The sequence below is a fragment of the Orycteropus afer genome, unplaced genomic scaffold (assembly GCF_000298275.1).
Source record: "Orycteropus afer afer isolate SDZICR_OR568_19922 unplaced genomic scaffold, OryAfe1.0 scaffold00199, whole genome shotgun sequence".
Lineage (NCBI taxonomy): Eukaryota > Metazoa > Chordata > Mammalia > Tubulidentata > Orycteropodidae > Orycteropus > Orycteropus afer.
In genome coordinates, this window is record NW_006921786.1 from 1,850,403 (window position 1) to 1,859,310 (window position 8,908).

The 8,908-nt window shown below is 37.7% G+C and overlaps 1 non-coding gene across 1 annotated transcript; it reads right to left on the bottom strand.

Moving 5' to 3' along the window:
* Positions 1 to 328: 328 nt before the first annotated feature.
* Positions 329 to 448, bottom strand: LOC122150686. Its single transcript, XR_006163801.1, has one exon. It is a non-coding gene; the product is annotated as a small nucleolar RNA SNORA32 (small nucleolar RNA).
* Positions 449 to 8,908: the final 8,460 nt, after the last annotated feature.

Here is an 8,908-nt window from a genome sequence, read left to right on the forward strand (position 1 = left end):
TTCCCTGCTCTTCCGGCCTGCTACTCTGGCGTCCCTGCATTGTCTCTCCTCACCTGTAAGCCTGGGGCTGACTTGTCTTCTGTCTGGGTTCAAGGCTTTTATCCCCTTTCTCCTGCTCTTCCGGCCTGCAACTCTGGGCGGGCCTGAGTTTCCCCTCCTCACCTAAACCCTTAGGCTGATTGCTCTTCTGTCCGGGTTCAAGGCTTTTATCCCCTTCCCTGCTCTTCTGGCCTGCTACTCTGGCGTCCCTGAGTTGTCTCTCCTCTCCTGTAAGCCTGGGGCTATTAAGTATAGATGAGACAAAGTTTATAGAAGACGTAAGGGTATAAAATGTTCCTATTTGCGTTAGTGCTACCAGGGTAGCAAAGACAAAACCTAGTGGGAAGTTTTTTATGGTCAACTCCACAGCAAATCACAAACTGCATTCTAAAAGCCTTGGTAATGACCATAGAAATGACTTTGGATGTTATAAGCAATTCATCTATGAAGTTGAATTTGGAAAGTTATATATTTTTGTAATTAAATATTTTGTTTAATTCATTTAAACTCAACAGATAATTATTAAGTACCTACTCTGCTTCTGGTAGCGTAGTGCCTAAGGCACTTGACTGCTCACCAGAAGGCTGGCGGTTCAAACCCACCAGCCACTCCTCGGAAGGAAAGTTGGCAATCTTACTTCCGTAGTGATACTGCCTTGGAAACCCAAGGAGGGGTCGCTATGAGTCGGGGCTTACTCGACAGCACATAACAACAACAACAACAACACTCTGCTTCAAAGTTTGTGCCTATATGGCACAAATGCTTTGCACTTAACTACTAACCCAGTTCAAGCTCAAGTTGAAGCTGAAAAAAATTAGGACAAGTACATGAGAGCTAAAGTACAACCTTGTGTACTAATTTGGAGATTATCTCAAGAATAAATTTAACACATTGAGCACCAAAGACTGAAGACTAGATGAGATATGGCATGATATCAAGGACATCATACATGAGGAAAGCAAAAGGTCATAAAAAAGACAGGGAAGGAAAGGCCAAAATGAATGTCAGAACAGACTCTGAAATTTGCTCATGAATGTAGAGTAGCTAAAGTGAATGCAAGAAATGAAGAAGTAAAAGAACTGAACAGAAGATTTCAAAGAGTAACTCGAGAAGACAAAGTAAAATATTATAATGAAATGTGCCAAGTCTTGGAGTTAGAAAATTAAAACAGAAGAACATGCTCAGCATTTCTCAAGTCATAAGTACTAAAGAAAAAAATCAAGCCTTGAGTTGAAATATTGAAGGATTTTATGTGCAAAAAAATTAATGACATAGGAAGCATTTAAAGAAAATGGAAAGAATACACAAAATCACTATATCAAAAAAAATTGATTTATGTTCAAACATTTAAGGATATAGCATATGAGCAAGAACTAATGGTATTGGAAGAAGAATCCAAGCTACACTGAAGGAACTGATGAAAGAAAAAAGCTCTTTGAATTGACAGAATACCGACTGAGATGTTTCAACAAACAGATGCAATACTGGAAGTGCCAAGAAATTTGGAAGACAGCTACGTGGACATCCTGCTAGAAGAGACACATATTTGTGCCCATCCTAAGGAAAGGTGATCCAAGAGAATGTGGAAATTATCTAATAAGATCATTAATAGCACACTCAAGTGAAGTTTTACTGAAGGTAATTAAAAAATGTTTGCAGCAGTACATTGACAGGGAGCTACCAGAAATTCAAACTGATTCAGATAAGGACATGGAAAGAGGGATATCATTATTCATATCAGATGGATATTGGCTGAAAGCAGAAAATACCAGAAAGATGTTTAACTGTGTTTTATTAACTATGCAAAGACATTCAACTGTGTAGGTCATAAAAATTATGAATAACATTGCAAAAAATGGGAATTCTAGAACACTTAATTGTGTGCATGAATAACTTGTACATAGACCAAGAGTCAGAGTCTTTCAAACAGAACAAGGGGGTACTCGTGATTTAAAATCAGGAAAGGTGTGCATCAGGGTTATCACATTTCATCATACTTATTTAATCTGAATGCAAAGCAAATAATCCAAGAAGATGGACTATATGAAGAAGAAGGTGGCATTAGGATTGCAGGAAAACTCATTAACAGCCTGTGCTATGCAGATGACACAACTTTGCTGGCTGAAAGTGAGGAGGACTTGAGACACTTACTGATGAATTTTAAAGACTACAGTCTTCAGTATGATTATATTTCAAATAAAGAAAACAAAAATCCTCACAACAGGGTCGATAAGTAACATTATGATAAATAGAAAACAATAAAGTTGTCAGTAATGTCACTTTGAGCACTAAGATGTGCCTGACCCAAGCCATAGTATTTTAAATAGCCTCATATCCATGCAAAAGCTGGATAATTAATTAGGAAGACCAAAGAAGAATTGATGCCTTTGAATTATAGTGTTGGTGAAGAATATTGAATATGCCATGGACTACCAGAATGAAACAATTTGTCTTGGACAAAGTACAGCCAGAAGGTTCTTTAGAAGTGAGGATGGTGAGACTTCATATCATGTACTTTGGACATGTTATCAGGAGGGACCAGTTCTGGAGAAGAACATCATGTTTGGTTAAGTAGAGAATCAGCAAAAAAGAAGACCCTCAATGAGACTGATTGACATAGTGGCTACAACAATGGGTTCAAATATAGCAACGATTGTGGGGATGGTGCAGGACAAGGTTGGTTTTTAGAATCCACTCATCAGAGCCATGGAAGAAAGATCTGGCAATCTACTTTCATTAAGATTACAGCTAAGAAAACCCAGGGAGCAATTCCTCTCCATGACATATGGGGTCACTGTGAGTCAGAAACAACTCAACAGCAACTATACATATATAGTTGCTGTTGAGTTGTTTCTGTGTGTATATATATATATATATATATATATATATATATATATTTTTTTTTTTTTATGTGCCGTCAAGTCAGACCTGACTCATAGCGAACGCTCCTTGGGTTTCCGAGGCAGTATCACTACGGAAGTAGATTGCCCAACCTTCCTTCCGAGGAGTGACCATATATATGTATACACACACACACACACACATACATACATACATAAAACTTTTTATTGTGATTTGAGTGAAAGTGTACAGAACAAATTGGTTTTCCATTTAACAATTCATACACATTTTGTTTCATGATGTTGATTGCAATCCCCATGATGTAACAGCACTCTTCCCATTTCCTCCTTGTGTTTACTGATTCTATTCGTCCTTCTTTCTTATCTCTTCCTGCCTTCTTAACTTTATCCCTGGGCAAATGCTGCCCTTTTGATCTCATGTGGTGATTGTTTTAAGGGTCAAGTACCCTGGTGGTGTAGTGCCTAAGGCATTTGACTGCTAACCAGAAGGCTGGAAGTTCAAACCCACTAGCCCCTCCTCAGAAGGAAGTTGGACAATCTACTTCCCAAGGTAGTGATACTGCCTCGGAAACTCAAGGAGGGGTCGCTGTGAATTGGATCTATGGCAGTGTATTTGGTTTTGGTTTGGTACTTCTCTGGTGTTGTTTTTCACCTTAGAGGACTATCTATTGTTTGGCTGAAAAAGTTGAGCCACAGGGATGAGTTTAGTTCCAGGCTTGAAGGTTATTTAAAATCCATACATATAATAATTTATAAGATGTGGCAGGTGATCTCCAGGAGTTCTTGGTCTAGCAGAAAAGACACAATTGACAGTGTGACAAGTGATATTCAGATGGTATGCATAAAATGCAATAGAAGTGCATACTGTTGAGTTTCAAATATTACTTTATCTTGAAGAGTACCTCAAGGGTTATTATATTATTTTACCCCACAATGTTATATCATGGCTGTTGCTCCAGAGTATTAATGATGATTCAATTTACCTTCATGGCTTTCCAGTGCTCTTAGCATATATTTAAAATCCTCAGTGTGGACTCCTGGGCTCTGTGTGACCTAGGCCCTGCCTACTTTTCCAGCCTAAACTAGTGCCACTCTGTAACTAGGACAAGGTTTGCCTAAAACATCAGTTGTTTTTCAGATAATCAAAGGCTCTACATTCTCCCACTTCAAGGACTGAACCCAAGCCCCTGCCTGAAATGTGCCCATCCCTCCCCAACGTGGTGAACATTTCTGCCTTCTTTGGCCTTCAGGTTAAAAGCAACTTCATCAAAAAGAACATTTATTGGGTTCCCCTCCACCCATCTAGATTGGTTCCTCTGTATTGTTCTCTTATATCACCCTGGACTTTTTCTTCACAGATCTTATGATGTAGTTTGTATCTATTTATCTGTGTTTAATGTCTATTAGTTCCATTAGAGTCTAGGATTCATGGGTGCTAGAAATTTATTTGTTTTGTTCACCTCTGTAACTACTATTCAAAAGGTTGGTGGTTTGAACTCACCCAGCAGTGCCATGGAAGAAATGCCTGGTGATCTGCTCCTGTACAGATTACACCCAAGAAAACCCTACAGAGCAAAGTTCTACTTTATAAAATATGGAGTTATCATGGGTTGGAATCAACTTGGTGAAAATGGGTTTGGTTTTGGTATATGCCCAGAGTAGTGCTTGACACAAAATGGAATTTATGTTAATTTGTGCTCTTCACTTTCATGTCTAGCCTCATGTTCTCCCTTATCCAGCTATTAAATGTCCCAGCACAGCTGGGTCCCCTGGCCTCAGAGCCACTTCTTGAGATCATTTCCTCTTCTATTTTTATGGTTGGGGGCATAGTTTCTGAAAATGTTAATTCTGGATATAGTTACAAAATGTGACTCCCTGCTAGTATTTATATTTGTGCATTATAGATACAATAGTAAATAATGGAGAGAATGCAAAAGTAGTCCCCTGAAGGCATATTAATTCCTTCTAAGGATTATGCCTGCAATTTCCAAAACCAACCAAGTACACTGCCAGGAAGTCAATTCTGACTCATAGTGACCCTATAGGGTAGAGTCAAACTGTCCCATAGGGTTTCCAAGGCTGTAAATCTTTATGGAAGCAGACTGCCACATTTTTCTGCACTTAGACTAAGTATAACTAAGCAAATGGCAGTGTGTGTTTGGGCTAAGATGGCAGAGAGTTTTATTTCATTCCAGATCTATAAGAATAGTAGTCATGAGGCTCTATCTTCCCTCAGAGTGAAAAATAATAACATGATTGATTGGCATTGTCTCCTGTGGATATAGAGAGGAGAGGCAGCACATATACAGAGTATTTACTCTATTGTCCTAGGCCTATAGTGTGGTTGGCTTTCTTGATAAATAAATATAGAAAACCTACTCAATATTTATAGCAGATACTGAACAAAGACTTTTCTCCCCATTATTTTTTTATTTAGGCATAATTTTCAAACAGTAAAATCCATGGTTTTTAGGGTAGAGTTTTGAGATATTTGAAAGATAAATACAGTAGCATAGCCACTACTATACTAATCAAGATACAGAAGAATACTGCCTCTAAAAATTCCTCTGTGCCCTTTTGTAGTCACACTCTTTCCTCACCCTAATTCCTTGACAACTACTAATCTGCTTTCTGTCCCTATAATTTTTTTCTTTGCAAGAATGCATATAAATAGAATAAAGAATATGTAGCCTTTTGAGTCTGACTCCTTTCACTCAGCGTAATGCACCTGTGTCATCTGTATTCAAACATGACAGAGTTTTACTGAAAGGTTAGTCAAGAAATCAATCAATGACATAGCTTTTTATTCACCTATTTAAAGAAATAGTCATTGAAATATTATGTGTTCATTTACATGCCTTAGAATACAAAAAAGTATGCATAATCATAGTCTTTGCCTCTTCCAAATATGTATCTATATGTCAAAGTACGTGTCTTAGTTGTCTAGCGCTGCTGTAACAAAATACCACAGAATAAGTGTCACTGAACAACAGAAATTTATTGACTCACAGTTTTGGAGGCTGGAAGTCCAAATCAGGATATTGCCTGTGTGGATTACTTCTGGGGATATGGAGGAGTAATCTGTCTCCTTTCTTGCCCAGCAATCCTTGGCAGTGATATCTGCCTCCATGGTCACATGGCAGCACTTCCTCTGTCTAGCTTTCTGTGTATCCTTTCCTCTTTCACAATATACCACTCTGATGGAATTAGGATCCACCCTCCTTCAGTATGATCTCCCGTTAACTGATACCATCTTTGAAGATCTCATTTCCAAACAAAGCCATGTTCACAGGTGCCAGGGATTAGAACTTCAACATATCTTTTGGGGGGAACATGCTTCAATATGTAACAATAAGTTATCCTAAAGCCAATTCTAAGGTAGACAGTAGATTCTAAAAAAGGTCAGAGAGTGAGAGACTTTTGCTTGTAATTGGGGGCATTTTCATAAAGTAGATGGAATTTGAGTGAGCCTTTAAGAGTGGCTACTACATTCCTACAGGAAATGCTGCCCATCACTCAGAAGGTATCAAAGTATTCTCTTTTGTTTCCCAGGGCTTCGTCAGGCCTTTCTAATGTCTACCTAAACCTTATGACCATATACAGGAAGGAAAAAGTAGGTCTGGAGGCTGAGAGATTTAATCTTTATTTTTTTATGGTAACAAACACTTACTAATCATATTCTAGTTTTAAAGTTCAGTGAAAGGTGCCCTGTGGAATCCAAGAGCAAGCAACACATAGTTTTATCTACTTTATTAATTACTTTTTACTTTTTTTGTTTTTATTAGTTATCCTCCATTTTGGGCAATCTGATAGGACCATTAGGAGACAACATTTTAAACAAAGTATAATGCACTAATTTGGGGACAGTACTGAAATTGGGGAATAGTAAAAGGAAGATATTTCATTGTTATCTCTTATGCAAAGATGGAATATTAATGTTTCTCCAGATTCTAAATTAAGATTAAACTTAACAGGTAGGCCCTTAATTTATTCTTTTTTTTTTTCCTTTTCTTTTTGCTGTGTTTCTTCCCCTCCCTTTCCACACCTAGTAACCAACAAAGAAAATTTCCTTCCATATATAAACCTTTCCTTGACTTTTTAAAATAATGAATTAATACAATATTTGTCCTTCTGTAATGGACTTATTTCACTCAGCATAATGTCCTCCATGTTCATTCACGTTATGCACTGTTTTGTAGATTCTACATTATTCTTTAGTGTTGCATAGTATTCCATTGTGTGTATATACCATAGTTTGCTTATCCATTCTTCTGTTGATGGGCACCTAGGTTGTTTCCATCTTTTTGCTATTGTAAATAGTGCTGCGATGAACATGGGTATGTATATATCTGTTCTTTTCCTGGCTCTCACTTCTTTAGGATATATACCTAGTAATGGGATTGATGGATCGAATGGTATTTCTAATTCCAATTTTTTAAGGAATGGCCATACTGCTTTCCACAGTCGTTGTATCATTTTACAGTCCCAACAGCAGTGTATGAGAGACTCAATCTCTCTACATTCTCACCAGCATTTGTTATTTTCTGTTTCCTTGAACTCTGCCATTAGTGCTGGGGTGAGATGCTATTTCATTGCTGTTTTGATTTGCATTTCTCTGATGGCTAACGATTGTAGCGTTTCTTCATGTATTGGCTGGCTGCCTGCATATTCTCTTTGGTGAAGTATCTATTCATGTCTTCTGCACATTTTTAAACTAGATTTTTAATCTTTTTATTGTCAGGTGTTAGAGTTTTCTATAAATTTTAGAGATAAGTGCCTTGTCATGTATGTTGTTGCTGAATATTTTTTCTCAATCTGTAGGTTCTCTTTTGACTCTTTTGGAGAAGTCTTTGGAAGCACATAAAAATTTAATTTTTAAAAGGTCCAATTCATCTAGTTTATCTTCTGCTGTTTGTGCATTTAGGGTTATGCCTGACAGTTTATTTATGCCATAAATAAAGTCCCTTAAATTTGCCCCTAGTTTTTCCTTGAGGAACATTATAGTTTCAGGTTTTATATTTAGGTCTTTGATCCATGTGGAGTTAGTTTTTGTGCATGGTGTGAGGCATGGATCTTGTTTCATTTTTCTGCAAATGGATATCCAGTTTTGCCAACACCATTTATTAAACATTCTCTTACCCATTTAGTGGATTTCAGCCCTTTGTCAAAAAACAGCTCACCATAAGTCAATGGACCTATTTCTGGGTTCTCAGTTCTGTTCCTCTGGTCTATGTGTCTGCCATTGTACCAATACCAGGCTGCTTTGACTACTGTGGCTGTATAGTAGGTTTTGAGATCTGGGAGTGTGAGACCTTCTACTTTGTTCTCCTTCAATAGTTCTTTGCTTATCCAAGGTCTCTTTCATTTCCATATAAAATTAGTGATTCTTTTTCCATATCCTTAAAGAATGCTGATGGGATCTGGATTGGGATTGCATTGAACGTATAGATTATTTGAGTGGAATTGACATTTTCTTGATGTTCAATCTTCATATCCATGAGCATGGTATGTTCTTCCATTTATGTAGATCTCTTATGGTTTCTTGAAGTAGCATGTTGTAGTTTTCTTTGTACAGGTCTTTTGCGTCCTTGGTAAGATTTATTCCCAAGGATTTTATTTTTTGGTAGCCATTGTAAATAGTATTGTTTCCTTATTTCCTTTTGGCAATCTCTTTGCTGGTGTGGAGGAATCCAACTGGTTTTTGTACGTTGATCTTGTATCCTACCACTATGCTAAATATCTTAATTAGTTTCAGTAGTTTTTTCACTGAGTCTCTTGGGTTTTCTAGGTATAGGATCATATCATCAGCAAATGGGGATAGTTTTACTTCTTTGTTACCAATTTGGATGCTGTTGATTTCCCTTTCTGGCCTTATTGTCTTGCCTGTTGTTGTTGTTGTTGTTATGTGCCGTTGAGTCGGCCCTGACTCATAGCGACCCCTCCTTGGGTTTCCGAGGCAGTATCACTACGGAAGTAGGATTGCCCAACCTTCCTTCCGAGGAGTGGCT